This window comes from Macaca nemestrina, chromosome 14 (genome assembly GCF_043159975.1).
Source record: "Macaca nemestrina isolate mMacNem1 chromosome 14, mMacNem.hap1, whole genome shotgun sequence".
In the NCBI taxonomy this organism is placed as follows: Eukaryota; Metazoa; Chordata; class Mammalia; order Primates; family Cercopithecidae; genus Macaca; species Macaca nemestrina.
In genome coordinates, this window is record NC_092138.1 from 39,074,132 (window position 1) to 39,097,519 (window position 23,388).

The 23,388-nt window shown below is 35.0% G+C and overlaps 1 protein-coding gene across 43 annotated transcripts in view; it reads right to left on the reverse strand.

The window, feature by feature from the left end:
- The window catches only part of LOC105489121 (protein tyrosine phosphatase receptor type D), a 2,338,800-nt gene that overhangs the window by 1,101,281 nt on the left and 1,214,131 nt on the right, over positions 1-23,388 (reverse strand). For all 43 annotated transcript variants that reach the window (XM_011753819.3, XM_071078808.1, XM_071078779.1 and 40 more), the window contains one exon: positions 6,303-6,336. The gene's annotated coding sequence lies outside the window, so the exon portion shown is untranslated. The remainder of the gene's footprint in view (positions 1-6,302; positions 6,337-23,388) is intronic.

A 23,388-nucleotide genomic window follows, 5' to 3' on the forward strand; every position in this document is an offset into this window, starting at 1 on the left:
TACATTAAGTGCACTAACTGACTTTTAAATCTAATTTTAAGAAATGTCAAATATGAATAGAAATGGGAAATAAATGGAGGGTTTATGATCAGGGATATTCTATATATGCTACACATTTACTGCTTTATCATTTAAAATAAGCCTCCAAATTGAAAGTGAGTCAACATTTGACATATCATCAATATTTTCCAAGGAATAATTTGTGTAACCAGTTTTCAAAACTAGAGGCTATAAATTACTCTGATTTTTAAATGATATTGATAAACAAGGAGACATTTCATTTTTTAAATGACAACAATGTGATTATTGAAATAAAAAAATATAAGACTTGATTTGACTAATGGGTAAAACATGAGCACCACTAGGTAAGACTTTCTACCATGACACTATCTTAAATTAGAAGTCACTAATTATGTATGCATGTGCCAAAATAAAACTGTTCTAACAAATGATGAATTTACATACACAATGATTTTAATCAAGGCACTTCTTTGATTGTACAATTATCTGTTTTGCATATACAAAATTTGAATTCCGTACATGTGAGTCCTCATTTGTATATGCACCAAATTATTTTGTTGGTGCAACTTAGAAATCTCTACTTGATATATTAGGGCATTATTCCTCTTCCATTTATAGTAAAATGTTTTCAGTTTTTATTAAGTAGTAAAACCAAACTCCCTGGAAGAACATGGGAAGTGGGCCCTGCTTCTAGTCATAATAGAGGGAAACGCCACTATATTTCCATTCTGTGTTAAGAAAAAGCAAAAAGTTTCTTCCACACACAGTTTGCTTCTTTCTGCCTTATTTGGAATGTATCTCAAAATTTAAAGAAGACTTTGGTTTACAGAGAGAATCCTTGAGTGGCAATCATATTGAGTTTGCTTGATTTTCAACATTGTTAGTCCATAAATGATGAGAGTAGGGTGTTGATCCTTACTACTCTTAAGCAACAGAGAAAATTTACAGCTGTTGAAAAGTACCAAATTTATAGTCCTGGAGACAAATATTCTCTGTAGAGTTCCTGAAAAAAGAAATAGCCAGAAAAGCAGTGAGGCAAAACTGATTATTTCATTATGGTCTTCCTGGACAACTGCGACTCCCCTTGGCCCTCATCGAGAGCAGTGTGCTACATACAGTAATCTGGGTGCGTTGATGACCGCAGTGATAAAGCTCTTAGTAAGTGGGATGTTTGTTTTGTTAAGTCATCCTGACAGGCCCACTGGGACGTAAACTTGCTTACAATGCAACGTTATTCACAACCTCAAAATGAGACTTCTGTACAGTACACATAGGTCATTGGTAACAGCAGAAATCTTAGCTTTTGAATCATTCAAATCAAGATCGTTTCTGCATCTTTGGGTTTGGTCTTGAGGATTCAACTGAGATAAAATTGTCTAGTATCAGTAGATACAAAATTACCACGGTCCCTCTGTTGTCTACCTGCCTGCACATGTGTCCTTGTAAAAATGGGATCCTATGTTAGGCCAAGAGTAGAATTCTAGTTTGTAAATTTTCAGTTTCACCATCTTTGCTGTGACTCTAGCCTAATTTGATAATCAGGCTATAAAGAGATCCTTTCAAATTCTCTGAATTTTTGAACTTTGAACCTTGCAATTTATCTAACACTGGATTTTCTATAATGCATTTCTTCCTGGCTACATAGATGACCCACTGTTATTGGAATAATCCCAGGTCAAATTGTCTATGATGTGTCTTCAACAATATTTTGTAGTCTGCTTTCTTCCAGTGATCACTTTCAATCTCCTCAGGGAGGGAATATGCTATAGTAGTGAAACTATAGTACAGTAATTAGAGTCAGCCACATTGACACGGCTAGGTAAAAAGGGATCCCTGGAGAACTTCTGACCAATCTGCACACTTGGAGAATGGGATGGAGCCATGGAAGTTCCTGTCATTTGTAGAGGGGAGGAGTCTGGTCTCTTAAGTTCCTGTGTGATGGGGCAGGAGCTGGTTAATTGGCTTCCCTCTTGCTCTGCTGAAGGTTTTTCTCTTTTTCCTTTTTCACCCAATAAATTGTTTTTCTCACCCTTCTATGTGTCCACGAACCTAATCTTTCCTGGCTGTGTGACAAGAACCTGGTTTTAGCTAAACTGAGGAGAAAGCCCTGCAACAATATCTGGTGTGATAGACTGAACCATGCCTCCAGGTATGCTTACACTTGTCATCTTCCTGATTAACTCTGGGCTTTTCATGTAACTTATTTTGACCAATGGGACATTAGCAAGCTTGATACCAGGATAGGCACTGTGCAAAACTCCTTGGAGCTGAGCTGCATGCTGTGTGAAAAACCATGCTAGTCTGCTCTATAGAAAGGACATATGGACAGCCGTTGGAAGATGACTCACCATATAGAAAGAGGGGCCTCATGGGAAAGAACTGAGACCTCCAGTTAATCTCTTAGCTGAATATAGTTGCATGAGGGATCCTTATTGACACTTATTGGAGTGGAATAACTGCACAGTCAATCTACTCTCAGCATCATGAGGAATAACAAATTGTTATTTTAAGCCACTGAGATTTAGGGAGGTTTCTTCCATAGCAATAGATAATTGATATATTTTGGGTTAAATTCAGCCTCTGTTATTTGCTGAGCTATGTGACTTCGGTGAGTAGTTTAAGCTTTCTAATCCTCAGATTCTTGAGCTCTAAAATATATTATTATTTCCACAAGGCTGTGGAATGGATTAAATACTGAATATAAATAATTTAGCACAAGGCCTGAGCTATAGTAAGTGCTTAATAAGTGGTAGCAATTACCATCAATTTCATCATTTCAGTCAACATCACCATTATCACAAATATCATAACTACTAGTACCCATGCCAACACAAACACCGCAACATTGCCACCAATACTTTCCTGATAGTGCTTTCATGATGCCCTACTGCCATGGGGAGAATCAATCTTTTTCATTAAGATATTTTTAAACCATACATACACACACAACTTTTATTTTTTAAACCATTCATATGCACAAAACTTTTATTATGTTAAAAGATGATGTAAAGTAATAAAAATAAGTTATTTACATGTCCCTTTACATCATTTAATCAGATTACTAAACAGGTAAAGAGATTTGACAAAATCATTCAGAAAGCAAATGGAATGGCTATATTTGAATTCTATGTCTTCATGTCATGAATGTTGAGGCCTTTTAAAAAATTCTGGCTGTTTATCTCACTAAAAGGACATCTCCATAGGGGAAGAGATTTTATTGCCTTTAGTGCTCTATTCCTAGTACCTTAAAAATTGCCTAGTATATAAGAGCTCCTCCAGAAGCATTTGTTGAATACATGGATCAATTCACAACTTATTGGAAGTTTACAGAACATTTATTGTGGAGCCAGAGTATCTGGGTTTGAATCTCAGTTCTAACACTTACCAGTTAAGTAAATTTTAACAATTTAATATTTTTGTGCCCCAGTTTTATTATACGTTAAGAGGGTAATAATAGCACATATTATTTAGGATTTTCCTTATAAATGTGAAACTCTGAACAGTGCCTGGCAAATAGTCATCACCATGTAACTCTTAGTTATTATTATTATCTTGTTATATTGAGGTTTATTAATGCATAGAATAGTATATGTATGCATATTGAAAGAAAGTCAAGAAAGATGGTGGTGTGTGGTCTAAAACAATCGCTTCCAAGCTCCATTTCTGATTAGAGTCACCTGGGATGATTATTAAAATTCAGATCCCTTCCCCCTCTACTCCTCCTTCCATGCTCTATATTTGTAACCATTGCACCAAAGATCATGTTTGCATAGTCAGCTTTGGAATGCAGTGAAATCAAATGAATTTTAATAATGCATGTTCAGGTACCATATAATTTAATTAGAGAAGATATTTTGGTACAGGGGTTTTTCCATTGACCTATAAATTCAATCCTGTGGGGAGCTGCGCATTCTACCGTGTCTCTACCATGTGCCATTAGGATGTCTCCTCTCTCCTTTCTTCCTTTCCTCTTTCTTCCCGCATCCTTAGAGAGAAGATGACTACTCCCAGGTGACGCTGACCCTCCCAGGAACATGAAAAAAGTATGGCGTCTAGTAGGTCCTTGCTACTCAAAGTGTGGTCCACAAAGCAGCAACATGAACATCACTTGAGAACTTGTTGAAAATGTAAAATTACAGGCCCTAATGTTAGGGATTTTCAACTCCATTTCCTGATGTAATCACCAGGGAGCTAAAGCATCAAAGTTTAGCTGTTAGGCTTCATTTACTTTGAGAGACTCTGAGGTAATTGGTTTGGGTAGTACCCAGATCTAACTAGCCTTTTCGACTCCACAGTTGATTCTGATATGTAACCTGGTTTAAGAAAGGAGAGTTTTAGCAGAAAACTTCAATTGATTTTGAAACTTCTACTTCTATGGCCTTCTTCAAGTGCCTACAAGACTCTGGGTTTCAGAAAATTCTTCAGATTTCCTTGCACCAGTGGGCCAGTGGCAGATTTCCTTATACCAATTTCCTCTTGGCCCCATTATTCATGGTTACTAACCAACCCCACTAACTTTGCCATCTACCCCCTTTTCTCTGTAATCTTCAGATCTGCACAAGCTGAACAATCAGACTAGAAAGCATTCATAATGTCAGTAGGAATGTGGTATGAAAACAAAAGCATTTTGTCACATTTTCAAGCAAAACTCAAGTACTTTCGAGCATAATAATGATGATAATGTCCGCTTGTATTATGGTTAGGACTATCTACACCCACAACCATTGTTGTTGCTTTTTGTAATTAGACTATTACAAAGTGATATGATTGCCTTTGAATAGATTGCAGTATTAGAATAATATATTTATATTTTTGTAAAATCTTGTATTTTTTTCACTCAAAAATTACTTGACTGAAAGAGATTGACTTTTTAAAATCCTTTACAGTTTACCCTGGAATAATTAGGCAATAAGAGGGAAACCAGATATAGAAGCTAGTCAAGACCCAGTTCTTTTTGTATGTGACTGAACTAAAACAGCATTTTTGCTGTAATCTTAAGATAATCTTTGAACAGTGAATCAGAAGCACTAAAAGTCAAATCCAAATCAAACATTTGAAAATTAATGTCTTGATTGAAGTCCCTTGGGGAGGAGTCAAAGGAAGAGAGTTATTTATATACTACCTTACTATTTACAGTGTGGTTTTTAAACCAGCAGCTTTGCATCACCTGGGAGCTTACAGAAATCAGATTATTAGGCCCAACTTCAGCTCAGATTCTCAATCAGAATCTGCGTTTTGAAAAGATAGCCCACATTACTCATAGACATATTAAGGTTTGAGAAGCACCAATGTAATATACAGTAAGGCTTTTAATTTTTTTCTTCAACATTTGCTTTTTCTTAAGTCACACCACACACAGCATCCCATACAGTTGCTCTATTATTTCTTATCCAAAACCTATGTAAATTTTTTTACACCTTCAAACTTGTTATCCTCCTGCCAACCAGCTCCCACTCTGGCCATTTCTTATTTTACCAAGCAGTCTAGTCTGAGGGAAGGGGGAGGATGCTATACAAAGACATTCTTTCATAACATTTTCCTTATCACAATTGAATAGGAACAAAAAATGCAACACTTTCTCTCAGTATGCTCTAAACTGGTAAACTCTCAAGAAGTAAAATGAGTAACAATTTTATGTAGTCTTCTTTTTGTAAGTCTGGCAGTGTGCAGAGAATCCTTGAAAATACCAGTTTACCAGTACTGTGAAAGCACACAAATATGTTGTGTTTATTCTTCCAAGAGAGACATAAATGGGTAGCAACTTCTCCGGAGATGAACTATATTGATCCAAGTTATACCCACTCATCTTAGTTTCCAATGAATAATCATAGCAATATAAGGCAATTATGTAAGCTAAGGAATGTAAATTCTTTTTCTTCTTTCTCTTATTGTAAGGATAATAGAGAAAACAAAAAATAACTTTTGTGTCAGTATACACTGGGTATTCTGCTATCAATCTAAAAACTATAAAGTATTTCTTATAACTACTAAAAGAGTAACTAACAACAGGATATTACTTTTCCAGTTGATTGAAAGATTGTTAAACTTTGAGTAAGTGAAGCATCTGTGAAAATAAACATCTCTGTTGACAAAATCTGGTTGAAAACTAAAGTCTTAGTTTTAATTGAAAAGAAACAAAACATCCTAAAATTCCTAATGGATTGCCAAAAGGAAACTCATTCAAAGAATTTAACCGAAGATTTTACGGGTAAAATAAATCCTTTGGAATATCAAAAAGAAAAGTATTCCGTGCAGACATAAGATGAGCAAAATAAACTTACCACAGTTGTTCAGTTAATGGATAGGCACCATCATCTGAAACAACAAAAATGTATTTTGTTATTGTGATCATAAAACTATCAAAACCTTTCAAATTGTCTTCAAACACATGTTATGAACATATCTATAGAAGTAAAATTAAGTAAGCAATGAAGATATATTGTCTGACCTCAATTATTTATTTCAAATGAAAGTGTTTCATCACCACCATTTTAGGATTAAAACAGATTATTAGTTGTTTATTAAAAAATCTTTTTTATAGGCATACCTGGCATATATATGTATTGCACCAATATTTTCTTCTGATATATGAGTTTAAAAGGCAGTCAGAAATACAGAGTCATCTCTTTAATACAATCTTGGTCCTGGCACAAATACAATCTTGAAATACTTGTCCTAATACTCAGCTCTGACAGTGCCATATACACCACCTTCCTGAGCTCAAAAATTCTCTTTGTTGTCCACTCAAAACAAACTATTTAGCATAGCATTCAGGAGCTTTAGTAGGTTGCTCCTATTCTAACTTTTTATGATTGTTTTCTATAATTCTCCAATGCATACTCATGCTACTTTTCAAGTTTATCTCCCATTATTTTCCCTTGTACTCTAGTCTCGAATTGTAAACCCACCTTCCCTTCCTTTCTTCCTTCCTTCTTTCCATACTTCAGTTTACTCCATTTGCTCTGCCTCAATATTTTTTTTCTAGCTATTCCTTATGGCCAGCTCAATTAACATCTCTTCAATAGAGCTTGTCTTGACACCTAGAGAAGAAATTATTCTCTTTCTAGATGTTTCCACCATATTTTATACATTTATTACAGTACTTTATCAGATTCTATTTTGTGTGTTGAGCCCATATTGGTGTTTATGCCTTAACCCTGTTCATTGTTTCCTACCCAGAAGACTTCTTGCTATGCCTCTGAAGTAAGAGATGTCCAGAAGATGCTAGTTGAGCTAAAGGAAACAATGTATTTAGTGTATAGATAGCATATGGTAGACATTTTCTATATTTTGTCAATCATTCTTTAAGTGAAAAGGGCAATTTCTATTGTAGTTTCTGCTAATAAAATTTGACTGTTAAAGACATAGTAATATACCCTATGAATAAAACTTTTTAGTTTCACAAAAAATAAAGAAATTGAGGGTGAAAAATGTTCTTCACTGATAAATGATTTTTAGAAAAATTCTTTAAGACTTTTTCTACCATATGGGAATACATTTTCTTTTTATATTTTCTAGATTTAAAAAACATGTTTTTCCCCCACGGGGTTAAATTTTGTATGGAAAGTTAGTGTTTTGAAGAACAGTGACAGATTTGCTTTGAACTATGAACATGGTCACCCCAGCACCAAGATGGAAGTTACTAGCATAATCTTAGAAAACAGAACTTATCTTCTTATGGAGAATGAAATAATAACATTGCCTTGTTGGTAATTTTATACTCCTAGCCAACTATGCCAGATCAGACTCTGCCTATATGAAGCATACAGGTGTATTACATACCCACAGTGTCTCATACTTCACTATTCTTCTGGACCCACAATCACTTTAGACTTCAAAATGTTGGCAAACCATTCTGTGTAGTTACTTGTATTAAGGTTTTCTGCGTTGTTTGCCTAAAAAAATTATCAATCCACTATTCTGCTATTTCATTAAGAACTTTTCTTACTGGTTCATGCAATATATTATGTATCAAGAGAAGGTATTATGGAATAAAATCTTAAATAACAGAAGTAAAAACTTGTACATAAGTATTTAAAATAAAAGCACTGGTTTCTTAATTTGGTAAGAGGGAGGACTTTATTGGGTTATTTGTACCTAAGCATGGAATGTGATATTTCAACATTCAGCTTCTCAGATTTTGTGCTCTTCATTCCAATCCCCTCTAGTTCTCATCATAGGAGGAACATGACTTAACACACAATTATGATTTTTCTCCAAAGTTTTTGTGATTTAAAGACACCCCTAGAGTAGAATAATACTCAGTAATTTAAAATGTGCTACATCTAGATTATTAGTGGACATTTTCCTCTCCAAAGGCCAAAGTTTTCCAAGTGTTCTGATATGGTTTGACCATGTCCCTACCTAAAACTCATCTGAAATTGTAGCTCCCATAATTCCCACATATTGTGGTAGAGACCCAGTGAGAGTAATTGAATCATGGGGGTGGGTCTTTACCATGCGGTTCTCATGATAGTGAATAGGTCTCATGAGATCTGATGATTTTATACAGGGGGGTTCCCCTGCACACGCTACCTTGCTTGCTGCCATGTAAGACATGACTTTGCTCCTGCTCCTCATTCACCTTCCACCATGACTGTGAGGCCTCCCCAGTCATGTGGAACTGTGAATCAATTAAACATCTTTCTTTTGCTAAATTATCCAGTAAACATCTTTCCTTTACTAAATTACCCTTTACTAAATTACTCAGTCTTGGGTATTCCTTTATTAGCAGCGTGAGAACAGACTAATACATGATCTAAATAGAATAATCAGTAATCATGGAAGTACCCTTAGAAATATTAATAAAAGTGAATTGAATTTTTGTTATAATTATTAATTCCTATCATCTATATTATTTTGACTTTCCTAAAAAAATAGAATGTGGACCTAATTTTACCTACTGATTTTTTTTTTGGACTGGCACTAGTAGATCAGTAAATAGAAAAGTATCAGTTGTAAGTACCCATTGATTTATTGCTGCCTTACACTTCCGTGCCAGAGGTAATATAGTTGGGCAAGGAACTGCAGAGATCTATGGCTCCCTATAAATAATGACTCAATGGCAGTCTTCTATTTTACTCAAATGGTAACCAAAATTTAGATAAGAAACTCTCCCTGGAGAGAAACATAAAGCAGGGAATATTTAAATGTCCCCAGTATCTGTTCTGAGGGCATTTAAAAGGAGATTTTCTTTCACATGATTGAAAACACCAGATAATAGGACCAATCAAAATCTGTCCTTCTAATACTACAACATAGTTTCAATGATCTATATTTGTTAACTGCGGATCTAATTCACTTCCTTTATCCAACCCCCACAATTTTTTTCAGGCCAAGTATCTTTTCCATTCATTTCCACCACATCTCTCCACCTACTATAGAATTTTGATTAGGTCCTGAGAGTGGCATCTGAAAAATACAGAAATCCTAACAGTTAAAACAGATAGTCACTAAATGTATAACAATTGATTGAGAGAAGAAGGAAGATACTGTAAACAATTTTGGAGCTTTTGCTTTGACTCTAGCAATGCTGGTAAGAGTGAGGAAATAGAGTCAAAGCAAATCAAGTGATTTATGGACAGCATATGCACCTACAGAAAGTTTCTCTTAAAAGAAGTTTCCTGAGAACCTTTCAGATGCAAATTTATTCAAATATCATTTAGAATTACCCATCCACTTCTCCATATTCAACCATTTAATTCTTATAAAGGGTGTCTATTTTCTATAAAAGAATCCTGGCATTTGAATGCAGGAACAGAATACTAAGTTGGATATTGTCCCAATATTGTGATCATATGATTTGTTGGAAAATAAAGCAAAGAAAAAATTAAATATGTATTATTACCTTCTCTGTATATCTGTACTAGGCAGGTGGTAGGAATAAGCCAGCTATTTCAGTATTGACTTGTGGAACCAATTATAGAAATAATTATAAAAGTAAATGCGAATAGGTACCCATTCTGGGCATAGAAAATTATTTTTGCAATGCCATTCTTATGAGTTTCAATAATATAACTGAAATACATACATGCAGATATAATACATATAATCTGTCTCTATCACACAGACATACACATATGCACACATACATACAGATATATATACACAAGTCATCAGAGAAATCTCCCTCTTTTCTAATTACATCAGATATCTCTTTCCTTTGGCATTTCCTTTTTCTCATATCCAAACTCCAGTCCTTATCTCTCATATCAGTCAGGAGTAAGTTCAGGACTTGGACTGAAGTGGCAGAAGGTGAATGGTAACAGGGAAAGGAACTGGGTATGAAGGATAATTGGTATGACTGACCTTACTACATATATTCTTTAAACAGCCCCTGAGCCAAAAATACAGACCATCCTTTCTCTGAAAAACAAGAAGGCCAAATGTTATGTCTTATTTTTTCCCCTGAAATACAAATAACTTCTTCCAGTCATTGATAGGGTTTTTCTATGTACCCACCCGAATCTCATCTTGAATTGTAGTTCCCATAATCCCCATGTGTCCTGGGAGGGACCCAGAGAGAGGCAACTGAATCATGGGGTGGTTACCTCTATGCTGCTGTTCTCCTGATAGCGAGTGAGTTTGCACAAGATCTGGCAGTTTAATAAGGGAGTTTTCCCTCTTGGCTCGGCATTTCTTTCTGTCATCATGTTAAGAAGGACATGTTTGCTTCCCCTTCCGCTGTGATAGTAAGTTTCTTGAGGCCTCCCTAGCCATGCAGAGCTGTGAGTCAATTAAATCTCTCTCCTTTATAAATTACCTAGTCTCAGAGAGTTCATTACAACAGTGTGAGAATGGACTAATGTAGTCATAATTGTGAGTTCTTTATGTTTATTACAGGGAAAACATAAAAATACAAATGAAAGTGGGTTCATTTTTGCCAAAAAGATGTGTCAGATATTGTAAACCAACAGTAAACAATCTTAATGCAAAACATATTTGAAATACTGGAATAAAATATGACAAATATTGTAATGCACCCTTGAAAAAATATAGTACAGAAATGTCCAGTGGCCAAAAATGAAGAGAAAAGTGGAAATGGTTAACATGCAGTCAGTGATATTTGGATGTTCCCTGCAACATTTGTCAATCTTAAAGAAGAGCCTTGGGATCTCTAGGAGAAGTGATAAAAAGTCTCTCCTAAAAATCTCTCACAAATGTTTCAGGTTTGAATGTATACCACCCACAAGGACAAACAAATCCTAAAGGAAGATTTATCAAAACAAGTGTTCCTGTGTTGTTACCTCATACATTTAATCACCAATTTCTCTGGAAGGGTACATTCTCAACAGAGGACATTTAGATTTCTAAATAAAGTCCTGTTAAGTAGAAGCTCAAATCCATAGTTATAAAACACATGAGGAAATCATGAGTGAAAGTAAGTACAAAGATCAAAATCAAGATTAAAAATACCAAAACATTGAGATAAAGCAATTCCAAACATAGATTATGAAATGAGTATTTAAAATTATTAAAAATAAAAGATGTCGAGAGCAAATATGTGAAAGACATATTAATCCAAAGAACAAGACAATTTTCAATGGGTACCAATTTTTAGAAAAATGTAATAATTGAAATTAAGTAAATAAACCGATATATTAAATACCACTAAAGGAAGAATTAATGGGCAAGCAGAACTGAAGAAATTATCCATAATGTTGCTCAGAGAAGCAATGAAAAATGATGTAGTGAGAGGGCATATGGGATGTGAAAATTAGGGTGAGATGGTTCAACATTTGTTTAATAGGGGGCAAAAAAAAAAATGAGGCGCCGAGCGCGGTGTCTCATGCCTGTAATCCCAGCACTTTGGGAGCCCAAGGCTACTGGATCACTTGAGGTCAGGAGTTCAAGACCAGCCTGACCAACATGGTAAAACCCCGTCTCTACTAAAAATACAAAAAACTAGCTGGGTGTTGTGGCACAAGCCTGTAATCCCAGCTACTTGGGAGTCTGAGGGAGGAGAACTGCTTGTGCTCAGGAGGCAGAGGTCACAGTAAGCTGAGATTGTGCCACTATAACTCCAGTCTAGCCGACAGAGCAAAACTCTATATAAAAAAAAAAAAAAAAAAAAAAAAAGACCAGAACTAATCTAAAAAGATTAATGTATGAATAATGGTCAAGAATTGTGATATCACATGTATAAGTTGTGATACATTTCTAAATATTGATATGAATATTTTCTTTCTCTCTTTCTCTCTCTCTAGGAAGCTAATCATATCTCAAGTAAGATGCACTCCTTAGATTTTGAAAGCACTGCATAGTCACTCTCCATACCTCCATGCACTTCAATAAAAAACAACTCTATTTCTCTATTTCATTTCTCCCTGTTCTCTTACATTGTAAAAAAATATCTTAACCATGTGATAAATCCAGTGAATAAATGGTGTAATATCAAACAAATCAGTAGGCAAATATAGTGGGTTAAAATGAGTAAGAGATAATTTATTAATTTTTTTCTTTCTGAATTAAACAAAATTTTAAATGTTTAAGAAATGAATATTTTTAACAATATGTTTTGTATGCTATTTTAGGCATTGGGGATATAGTGGTAACCATGTGGACATGTTTTCTACTTACATTATTGTGACATGGAGAGGCAAGAGAAAGAACACACACAGCTAAACAAATAAAGGAATAAGATAATTTCAGATAGTTAGTGAAATGGAGAAAATAAAACATGCAATATAGCTCAAAGGAGGAATATTTAGATTGGATGGGCAGGCCTGAGCAACACAGAACAAGCCAGTCATGCAAGGTAAGAAGATAAATGTTTATGTAAAGGAATAGTTAGCACACAAGGACTTGTGTGCACTTATATTCAAGCAACAGAAAGAAGGCCAATGTAACTAGAATCTAGTAAGCAGAAAAGAGTGGTAAAAAATACAGTTAGAGAGGTAGGTGGCCAGATTAAGAGTGCAAGTAGGCCAGTGCCAAGAAATTTGGGTTTATATTGCAAGGGCAATGCAAAGTCATTGGAGGGTTTTAAGAAGTTGAGTGACATTACGGTTTTGTCTTAAACATGTTTCCGGCCACTCTGTAGAAAATTGAAAGCCAAGGAAGGAGCAAACATGGGAGATCAGGTTTGAAACTTTCCAGGCAAGAGCTAGTAGTGGTTTAGACCAAAGTGTAGCTGGAGATGGAGAAAACTGGAGAGGTTTGTATAGATCTGGAATATATTTTGAAGGTGGAACAAGTCTTGCTAATGGATTGGAGAGTAATGAGTGAAAAAAAGGCATTATGGATAATTGCTGGTTTGGAATTTTAGTAACTAAGTGGATATTAGTGGTATTTACTGAGATGAACAAGACTGGAACAGGAAAATACAGGTTTACTATATCTGTATCATCTGTGTTAATTAGAACCAACACACATTTTAGCCATTGTAGATGGGACATATATTAGATATATGAGTGCAAGTGTCAAGTAGGAAGTTGGATGTGGAAACCTGTAGTTCAGTGGAGAGTCTAGGACTAGAGATAAACATTGAGAACCATTATCACTGAGATCATGGATGAAGACAAGAGAATTGGAGAGTACATAGGTAGTACATTAGAGAGTTTAGGCCAGAGCCCAAGAAGTCCAAATATTAAGAATGGGAACTGAAGACATGTTGCAACAAAATTTTGTGGCCCTGTGCTAGATGGGATGGTTTAATTTAGTCTTTTCCAAGTCCCTACTTTATGTCACGTTCTATACTTCATGCCCCAGTGAACAAAATCAGCTGGTTTGTGGTTTAGACTCCATAAAATCATGCTTATTTCCCCATCATTTCTGGATTCAGGATAACATCCCAGTGGCGCCCTAATGATGTGTCAATTTCAACCAGCTCTTTATTATTCCAGCCACGAAGCATTTCTTATAGGAAACACTCTCGTTCATTTCCTCCCAATTCCTTTCAAAATCTAAAACTCACAGACAATTTTTTCAGTAGGAATAAATAACATTATGATATTGATTTTCTCTGCTATGCATTTTGGGAAAAGGAGTTATAACAAATTTACAATGTAGTTGCAGCTTAATATTGTTCTCTTTACTCTATTTGATCCTATTTTTGCAAGTTATAACTGAACATGGAAAATTGCAATGGCTTCTGGATTAAAGTGACGGATTCTCAGGTTCCTCGAGGGTTACCAATCACCATAGAAGTTGCAGGCAAAGCAACAATGTATGTCTAACTCCAGTAGAAGAAATAAGGTGAAAATAAAGAAAACCATTAGAATCGCTGCCATCCTAAATTAAATAGAAATATGCAGATAGACATCACTAGAAACACATTTCATGGGGAAACATTCTGCTCCAGGGCATGCTTCATAACATTAGCCTGGGTAAATCTGCTTCAGTTTCAATTAATAAAATTGTAAATTCAGGACTTGTGCTTTAGCTAAGTTATAGTCTGGGTCTGTGCTCTGTTAGATTATTCTTTTTTAAAGCAAAATAAAGCTGTGAATAAAGCATGCTCTCTAGAAGACATTATTGTGGTTGGTGCAAAATTGAATTTTTATCCTATACCTTGGGGGAGACAGTTTAACAAAATGTATTTTCCCCCATTATCATCATTGTTTCCATCTAAGAATTTTTTCCAACACCGAAATCATTTTTTTGTAGCCTTAGAATGTGTATTGATGTTTGTCCTTTGGCTTTTCTCTTTCTTGAGATAATTTGTAATTTGCTAAAACATTGTAAACACTAGAGCTCTGCATATTTTCTGCATGTTTACTAATCTGTTTGTGCTAAAAAAATTGCAAGTTTGCCATTTAATTTTGCTGTTATTTTCCTTGTACATTAAAAATGTGTTATTTGGATAACTTTGGTTTGGAATATGAAGGGCTAATGTTAAAATTTACCTTTGTACTCTATTTAGAGGAATAAAATATACTGAGAAAACTGAATAGCTAAAATAAGATTTTAAGGAGAATGTTTATATACCTAAGAAGATAAATGTTTTTGAAACATATTAAAATTATCCCCTGAAAACTGCTGTTAAAAAGCTGGTAAGGGCCACTCATTGTTTAGGCCATTACTTTGATTTTGGCTTAGGGACTTTCAAAATCTGCCTTCTTTTGTCTCTGTCTTTCACTCTCAATTAGAAGGCTTAGAACATTAAACTTGCAGTAAACACTAAGCTGTAGTTCTATTCCATGAAATAAATAAATGGAATGAATAAAGGAAGTAAGAAATAGAAGAATGCTACATGGCTGAAAAACTTGAACCTTCAAGAAATATTAAGAAAAGCATCTTCCGTCTTTTCTACAAACTTCTACCTTTTCACTGAAATCAAGACATCTCACATTCACAGTATTTACTCATTTTTTTCCAGTGTAGATCAGCCTTTCTTTCTTCGCAATTCCAAACTGATAAGAGGGAACATTTTGACATATTTTATATATTCTTGAGTTTTCAATACCATTCCCAAAAGCAAGAGGATTAAAGCAAGTTTTTGAGATCAGGAGCAGGACTGAAAGAGTGTATTGGGCTAAGAGAGACTGACGAAGTTGGATGCTTGAAGAAAGAGTCTGTGGAGAAGGAGAATATTGATGAGCAATTTTATAGTAGAGATAAAGAAAATGGTTAAAGAATAGTGGGCTTGAAAAAAAAATCTAATATGAACTCTTTCTTCTGTTTTCTTTTTGAGATGAAGATGTCTTCCATGGAAAAGGCACTTTTTTCTGATTCTTGTCTATTATAATGCTGAGCACTGGAGCTCTGGAGCTCAACAGATTGGACTTGAATTAGGAGTTTGCCATTAGCATTGTGCTCTGGAGAAAATTAGCAAATTACTTACCCTCTCTGAACTTCAGTTTTCTCATAGGTAAATGGTAATAGTAACAGTTCTTATTTCATAAAATACTGTTTTTGGATAGATTAGATAGGTTTACCACCACCATTTAAGTTCAAGCCCTCATTACCTGATTTATAATACTGTAGATTGGCTTAACGATAACTGAAATTTAAATTTAAATAAATCAAACAAAAGCATGCCTGTTTTTGGTGTCTGGCTTTTTGGCTCAATTTCTGAGCATCAACCATGATGACATCATATATGATAGTTGTTTATTCATTTTCATTGCTGTGTAGGATTCTAGTATATGAAAATACAATGGCAAAGTCGTCTGATTTACTATTAATGACATTTATCTATTTCCACCTAACATGATTATAAATGGTTCTGTAAACATATTTGTACATGTTTAATTGTGATACATGTAAAAGTTTGTTGACTACAGAATGGGAGAAAATTTTTGCAATCTACTCATCTGACAAACGGCTAATATCCAGAACCTATAAAGAACTCAAACAAATTTACAAGAAAAAAACAACCCCATCAAAAAGTGGGCAAAGGATATGAACAGACACTTCTCAAAAGAAAATATTTATGCAGCCAACAGACACATGAAAAAATGCTCATCATCACTAGCCATCAGAGAAATGCAAATCAAAACCATAATGAGATACCATCTCACAGCAGTTAGAATGGCAATCATTAAAAAGTCAGGAAACAACAGGTGCTAGAGAGGATGTGGAGAAATACGAACACTTTAACACTGTTGGTGGGACTGTAAACTCTTTCAACCATAGTGGAAGATACTGTGGTGATTCCTCAAGGATCTAGAACTAGAAATACCATTTGACCCACTGATCCCATTACTGGGTATATACCCAAAGGATTATAAATCATGCTTCTATAAAGACACATGCACATGTATATTTATTGCGGCACTATTCACAATAGCAAAGACTTGGAACCAACCCAAATGTCCATCAATGACAGACTGGATTAAGAAAATGTGGCACATATACACCAAGGAATACTATGCAGCCATAAAAAAGGATGAGTTCGTGTCCTTTGTGGGGACATGGATGCAGCTGGAAACCATCATTCTCTGCAAACTGTCGCAGGAACAGAAAACCAAACCCTGCATGTTCTCACTCATAGGTGGGAACTGAACAATGAGATCACTTGGACAAAGGAAGGGGAACATCACACACCAGGGCCTGTTTTGGGGTAGGGGTCGGGGGGAGGGATAGCATTAGGAGATATACCTAATGTAAATGATGAGTTAATGGGTGCAGCACACCAACATGGTGCATGTATACATCTGTAAAATACCTGCAAGTTGTGCACATGTACCCTAGAACGTAAAGTAAAATAATAATAATTTAAAAAGTTCTTTAAATTAAAAAAAAGTTTGTTGAAAATATACACAGATAGGGTATCTACAATGAGTACACCAAACAGACTTATCAGACTAAGAGTGGATAACTCTGAATAATAGGATATGAATAAATTTTTGTCCTGTCCTAAATTTTCTACCGTCAACACAAAATATATTATTTTGAAATTATTATACCATATTGATTTAGAATAGAGAGTCAAAAAGCCAAATTTCACTTTTAGTGCCACTGTTTATTCCCTCTGTAGACTTCACACTGCTAAGACTCAGTTTCTTTATTTGTTCCTCTGTAAAATTTGGAATCAGAGTATCTCCCTCACATGATTCTTGCAAGGAATAAATTATCTAACACACATAAACTCATTTCAGTTCCTTCCACACACTAATCATTTCATAAATGCCAGTTGCAATTGTATTATTATATTTATGGTAAAAGAACATTGTTTCCTTGCCTATGACATAATTATCTTGTAAAATTTGGTTTAGATATAAGGAAAAATTATAGTGTAGTAATTTTTTAAAAACCCAAATACTTGGAAAGTAGACTTTTAATTTTTATTGACATTATAAGAACAGGGAGACAATCTGCCTGTTGGGTAAGTTACCTAGAAGTACATCCAAACTGGTTAATTTTAACAGACAGGATTCTGTAAATGCATGAACAAAAGCCATGAAAGTAACACTGGCAGTAGAGAGAAAAAAAAAAAAACACAGGAAATTTGCTTTATCAGTATACCGACTGAATCATTATTGATGCTTCTCACAATTTTGTTTTTGGGTTTGTTTTCTTAAACATTCTGACAGCAAAGGAAATTATTATATGTGCAAATTGGGTATCACTTCTTAAACTTTTGAATCAGCTGGAAACTGTACTCAACTGAACCAGCAAAATCTAAAACAAATAAAACACCATTTATGAGAAAGCATGTAAGAAAATCATAAGTACGACAAGCATTTTTCCCCAACCCATACAGCTCAAATATAAATGATTCTAAAATGTATGTGCCATGTTTACAAATGTGTCCTTATTGAGATTCATACCTGCATTACTTGTTTGTTCAGAGTCCTAGAACATTATAATAAAATGGAAACTCTCACTCTCAATTAGCAGATTCATTTCAATTAAGAAAGGAAAACAAAAGAATAATTTTCATCAGCTTTCACTTACTTCTTAGTAAATGGAATAAAATATATTTTAAGGAACCTGACATTAGATTAAGAGGCATTATATTAAGGAAAGAATAGGGATTTGGGGTTTCAGACAGAGCATTGTTTGAAAATCAATACTGCCATTTACTAGTTTCAGATTTGGGGCCGTTTTTTCAAAAATAATGAATGTGAAGATTAAATAAGATAATGAACATAAAACATCCCTCACACTGTCTGGCACAAAGTGCGTTCTCAGTAACAATATTTTCCTTTTCCTGTTATTCTATTTTTTAATTATTTCCTTCTAAGTAATAGAAATTTCCCAATATTGGCATTAGTCTGGTGTGTTAGAGACTTTTTATATCATGCAATATATTGCAAAATATATTAAGGTCTTTTAAAAGATCAGTATTTATCAAGAATATAAGAGACTGAACTTTCTTTCATCAAAACTTAGACACAATTATTGAAGGATAACTTTTCTGAAATGTGTCTTTATTCTAGAATACTCTTATCTGACAAGGATAGATGGGTAATAGTCTCATATTATGCTTTTTTGTTTTAATATAAAGACAAATATATGTGCTCTGAGCTTATCTCAGTATATTATTCCCACAGTATTTTTATAAAGTCGGGGCTATTTTATGATAATATTTTATGCACCTGCCACTGCTCTTGCATACATAATCTAAGACAATATCCAATAACAACTTTTAATATATCTTTATCATTGAATTTATTACATTGGAATTAGGTAATTTTTTATTCATCTGAATATTTTATTTTACCTTGAGCTTCTCCAAATCTGGAACTGTGTGCTTGGGCCACTCCTAGTAACATGGTCCAGTAACCTGACACGGGAATCATTTACCACTTCAAATATGCAGTATTAAATGTAATTTTTAAAAGCCATAAAAATTAAACTAATTCAAGACCAGTAACACATCTGGTGAGTAAACAGAAGTAAATTCAGAAAAAGATATTAAAGGAGACTGCTGGAACTGAGAACACTTAAAATTTCTACTGAAAAGCAAGTCACTAAAGATGAACTCAGAATATAAAATGTACAAGCCACAAAAGCAAAGGAACCCACCATAAGGGAGAATCAATAACTACAACAAGCAGAAAAATGTATTTCCCAAGAAATCACAGAAAAGTCCAGGACTGGTTACTTTCAAATCCTAGGAGAGTACCAGGGGAGCTGTTGATTCTCAAATTTGCTGGATATCAGTATCTCAATGATTTTAATCCATATATTAACTCATATTTTAGATTAGAAACATCTAAGGTTTCTAATATTTTTTCAGCATATACAATACAGATAAAGATAAAAACTGTGGTCTAATATTGGATCTAAATATTTTATTTAAAAGCATGTGAATGAATGAAATGTATAATATGTTGGCCTGATTGACTACCATCTTTTATTACCTGCGAGAAGAAAATTTGAAACTCATTTTTAATAAATTTTTTATCAAACACATTTGTAAGGTAATGTGGCACAATGAAAATTATAGTAAGGTTCACTGAGCAGCCTTATACAAATTCAATAAATGCTAGATTTCTTTAAAGACAGCATCAGTTGTTTAGATAAATGAAGTAGGCTTCCTGACCAGAGGTTACTGGCACAAATCAATACAATGAAATATGCATTCAGTCCATATGGTATTTCAGTAATGGTTGCTTGAAATTCAGTACACAGCTTTGCTATAAATCACAGACAGAAATTATATTAAAAGAAAGTTTGTTCCGTGATTTGAACTCAGAAATCAATGGAAATGTACACCAAAAATGAAATACTTTTAGACATAAACATCAAAAGAAAAATGATTTGTGTCACTGCTTTTCATAGTTCATCTTTTTGTTTCCTATGTCCAGCTTACATTGGATCCTTTCCATGTCTCCCTTTCCCCACACAGAAATACACAAGCATTCCCCATTGGGAAGAAATCCACACATGTGATCCTTGTTAAAAATATAAGCAGAGCAGAAACCCAGAGTAGCCAGAACCTAACTATGAATTCCTTGCTAGGAAAAGAGGAGCATGTGGCTTTTGCTGGTGGAGGGAAAAGAGGCTTTGAAACAGGAAGTTTTAGGGATTAGCATTAGAAAAAGACACCAGAAAGCAACCATGATGCTGGTTCACTGAAATTGTATTTTAGTTATGTTATTTATACACATTTACTCTAGGGGTTGAATAATGACAACATCTTACTACTGTATATTAAAACTATTATTGCCACATGTCAAGGGTTCCCAACATACTTTCCTGCATAAACATGCAAACAAGAAACACATGCAGCAGAACTCTGCAACCACACTTGTGCTACAAGCAGAAGCTGCTGTGATGAACTGACTGGGTGATGTTCAGTGACCTAAATTGGGGCTTAGAATAAGTGTGGGTGCGTGCATGCCTTCATCAAATGAAAAGCAGGCCAAATATATGTGTTTACTTTTTTTTTCTACCACAGCTGCAAAACCTCTTTGAGTGTGTGTGTGTGTGCGCGCGCACGTGTGTGTGTGTATGTTTGACTATAAAAATAAATATGCCATTAACCTGAAAAAGAAATGAACCACAAGGTGGGTATCCATCAAAATAGACATAAAATAGATTAAATATTAAACTCCAGATTGGGACGTACTTTATGTTCCTATTCAATTCCCAATAATATATTAGTCTGCAATAAATTCCCCGAAGATACATAGCATTGTGTCTTTTTTTTTTTTTAATATAATCAAGGCAAGGGTGAAAACAAAGACTTTTGTCTCATAAAATTGTGGCTTCTAAGATTACGACCCAAATATAAAATAAATCCTAAGCTAGCAAACCGTTATTTTCTTCTCAATTGTAAGCATTTTCTGTGGGTTTGTGTGGAAATAGTGCCTATGAAGATCATCATCAATATCCAGAACTGTCTAAACAAAAGCAGCCAAATTACTCTTTTACTCTAAAATATGGTTGGATGTAATACAATGCCACTTACTACATAGGCATCATTGAAGTCGTTAAACATGAAGTGGAAATAGCCTTTTGCTAACGTTTCTGAAATGAGAGCTAAATTGTTGTATGTGGCAAAGTTGAAAGGAGATACTTGCTGTCTGACACCTGAAGAAAGGACCTAAACAGGCAACTTCCATTACCACCAGAGGCAAATGGCAAGAGTGCCTGCATGTTAAGTGACAGCATTTCTCTTCATGTTTTAAATTAACCAAAGAATTCACAACTCAGAGAATTTCAGCACTATGCACACATAAAAAAGATCCCTAGGGAATTAAACGTGTGTTTTTGAAAAGGTTTTCTGTGTAGGGAAATGAAATACTAAATGCAGAGTGACCCTATGACCCTGCAAGCAAGAGGGACCTGTGGAATCACTTAGACCAAACCTGTCATTTTACAAGTGAAGAAACTGAGGCCAGGAAAAGGTCAGTGAAGTATGCCAGGGCTACACAGTGAATCCATGTCTTATGACCACATTCACAGGATCTTTCTGCTATGCCTAGGTGTCTGAACCACCAGAGTAGAAAAAGATTACACAGCCAAATTTTAGATATAACTCAATTTTATCCCAAATCATACAGATAGCACTTTCTTTTTTCTTTGGCCAGAATTACCTAGAGTCAGTTTCTGTTTTACAAATAGACAAATCACCCACTTTTATTTTTTAATAATTATGCCTTATTTCAAATGAAAACAAATTCACTTTTTGTAAATTTGGTATTTGTGGCAAGTGACAAGTATAATATGATACCACATTGCATCTCAAGCACCCAGGCCTACTGAAATGGTTGCCTACTTTTCTATGGGTATAGCTTCTTGTCACTTGACTTTACATTGCCAGCACTGCAGCCACTGTGGTTGCCTTCCCAGCATGCAGCCCTTACAGGTCTGGGCACAGATACAGACTCTCATCCCCCAAGGCCATTATAATCTCAGTCTGTTCTCTTCTTTAGTAATCTCCCTTTCACATTTCCTACAGTTCCTTTCCCAGCCTCAGGCCACTCTCCTCAAGGCCCTCATCTCATCCCAGTCACTACACAAAGGGGTTTAGACTCTCATTCCACCGACTCCAACTTCCATCCCAAATTTGTCTTCATTTACACCTGTCTTCACTCTACCACATATATTTTTACTTATATCTGTTTTTCTTAGAGGACCTTACGGACTTCTCTGTTCTCATGCGCCATCCCCCAAAAGAGTACCTATCTAATCCCAGCACTTTGGGAGGCCGAGACGGGTGGATCACGAGGTCAGGAGATCGAGACCATCCTGGCTAACACGGTGAAACCCCGTCTCTACTAAGAAATACAAAAAACTAGCTGGGCGAGGTGGCGGGCGCCTGTAGTCCCAGCTACCTGGGAGGCTGAGGCCGGAGAATGGCGTGAACCCGGGAGGCGAGCTTGCAGTGAGCTGAGATCCGGCCACTGCACTCCAGCCTGGGCGACAGAGCGAGACTCCGTCTCAAAAAAAAAAAAAAAAAAAAAGTACCTATCTTTTATCGCAAAATTTCACGTTTTTGATAAGACAGTCTAATAAATTATGGGCTCTGATGAGCCAATACGTTAGCAATTTCTGGGGCACTTTTTGTACTCTCTCAAGAATTTCTGAACCCAGTGCCTTAAAACAGGTGAATAAATCTCACTAAGGATATTTCAGAGTTAAGATCAGTGGAGGGATTTCGTTTTGGCAGTGGAACAGCATTCCACCTCATATTATACCGAAATGCATCACATACTCCAGCTTGATGTAGGGTTGTTATTCCATGCAGCTATTTGTGATGAGGACAGTCATTTTGGGCAAATAAGTTATAAAATATCTTGCAGCATTTTACTTTAAATCACGTTTCTGCATTTAACTGGTTAGTAATAAGCAAGAAATGATTTGCACAAATACAATTAAACGGAACCTTATAATGGACTATGCTGTCAGAATTTTCTTATTAAAGGTTTATTCATCATTATCTGAAAAAAACAAAGAAAACCAAACTAGAAATTATATAAACTCTCTGTTTTGAAAAAGTCTGTGAAGCCCATGTCACCTATTTGT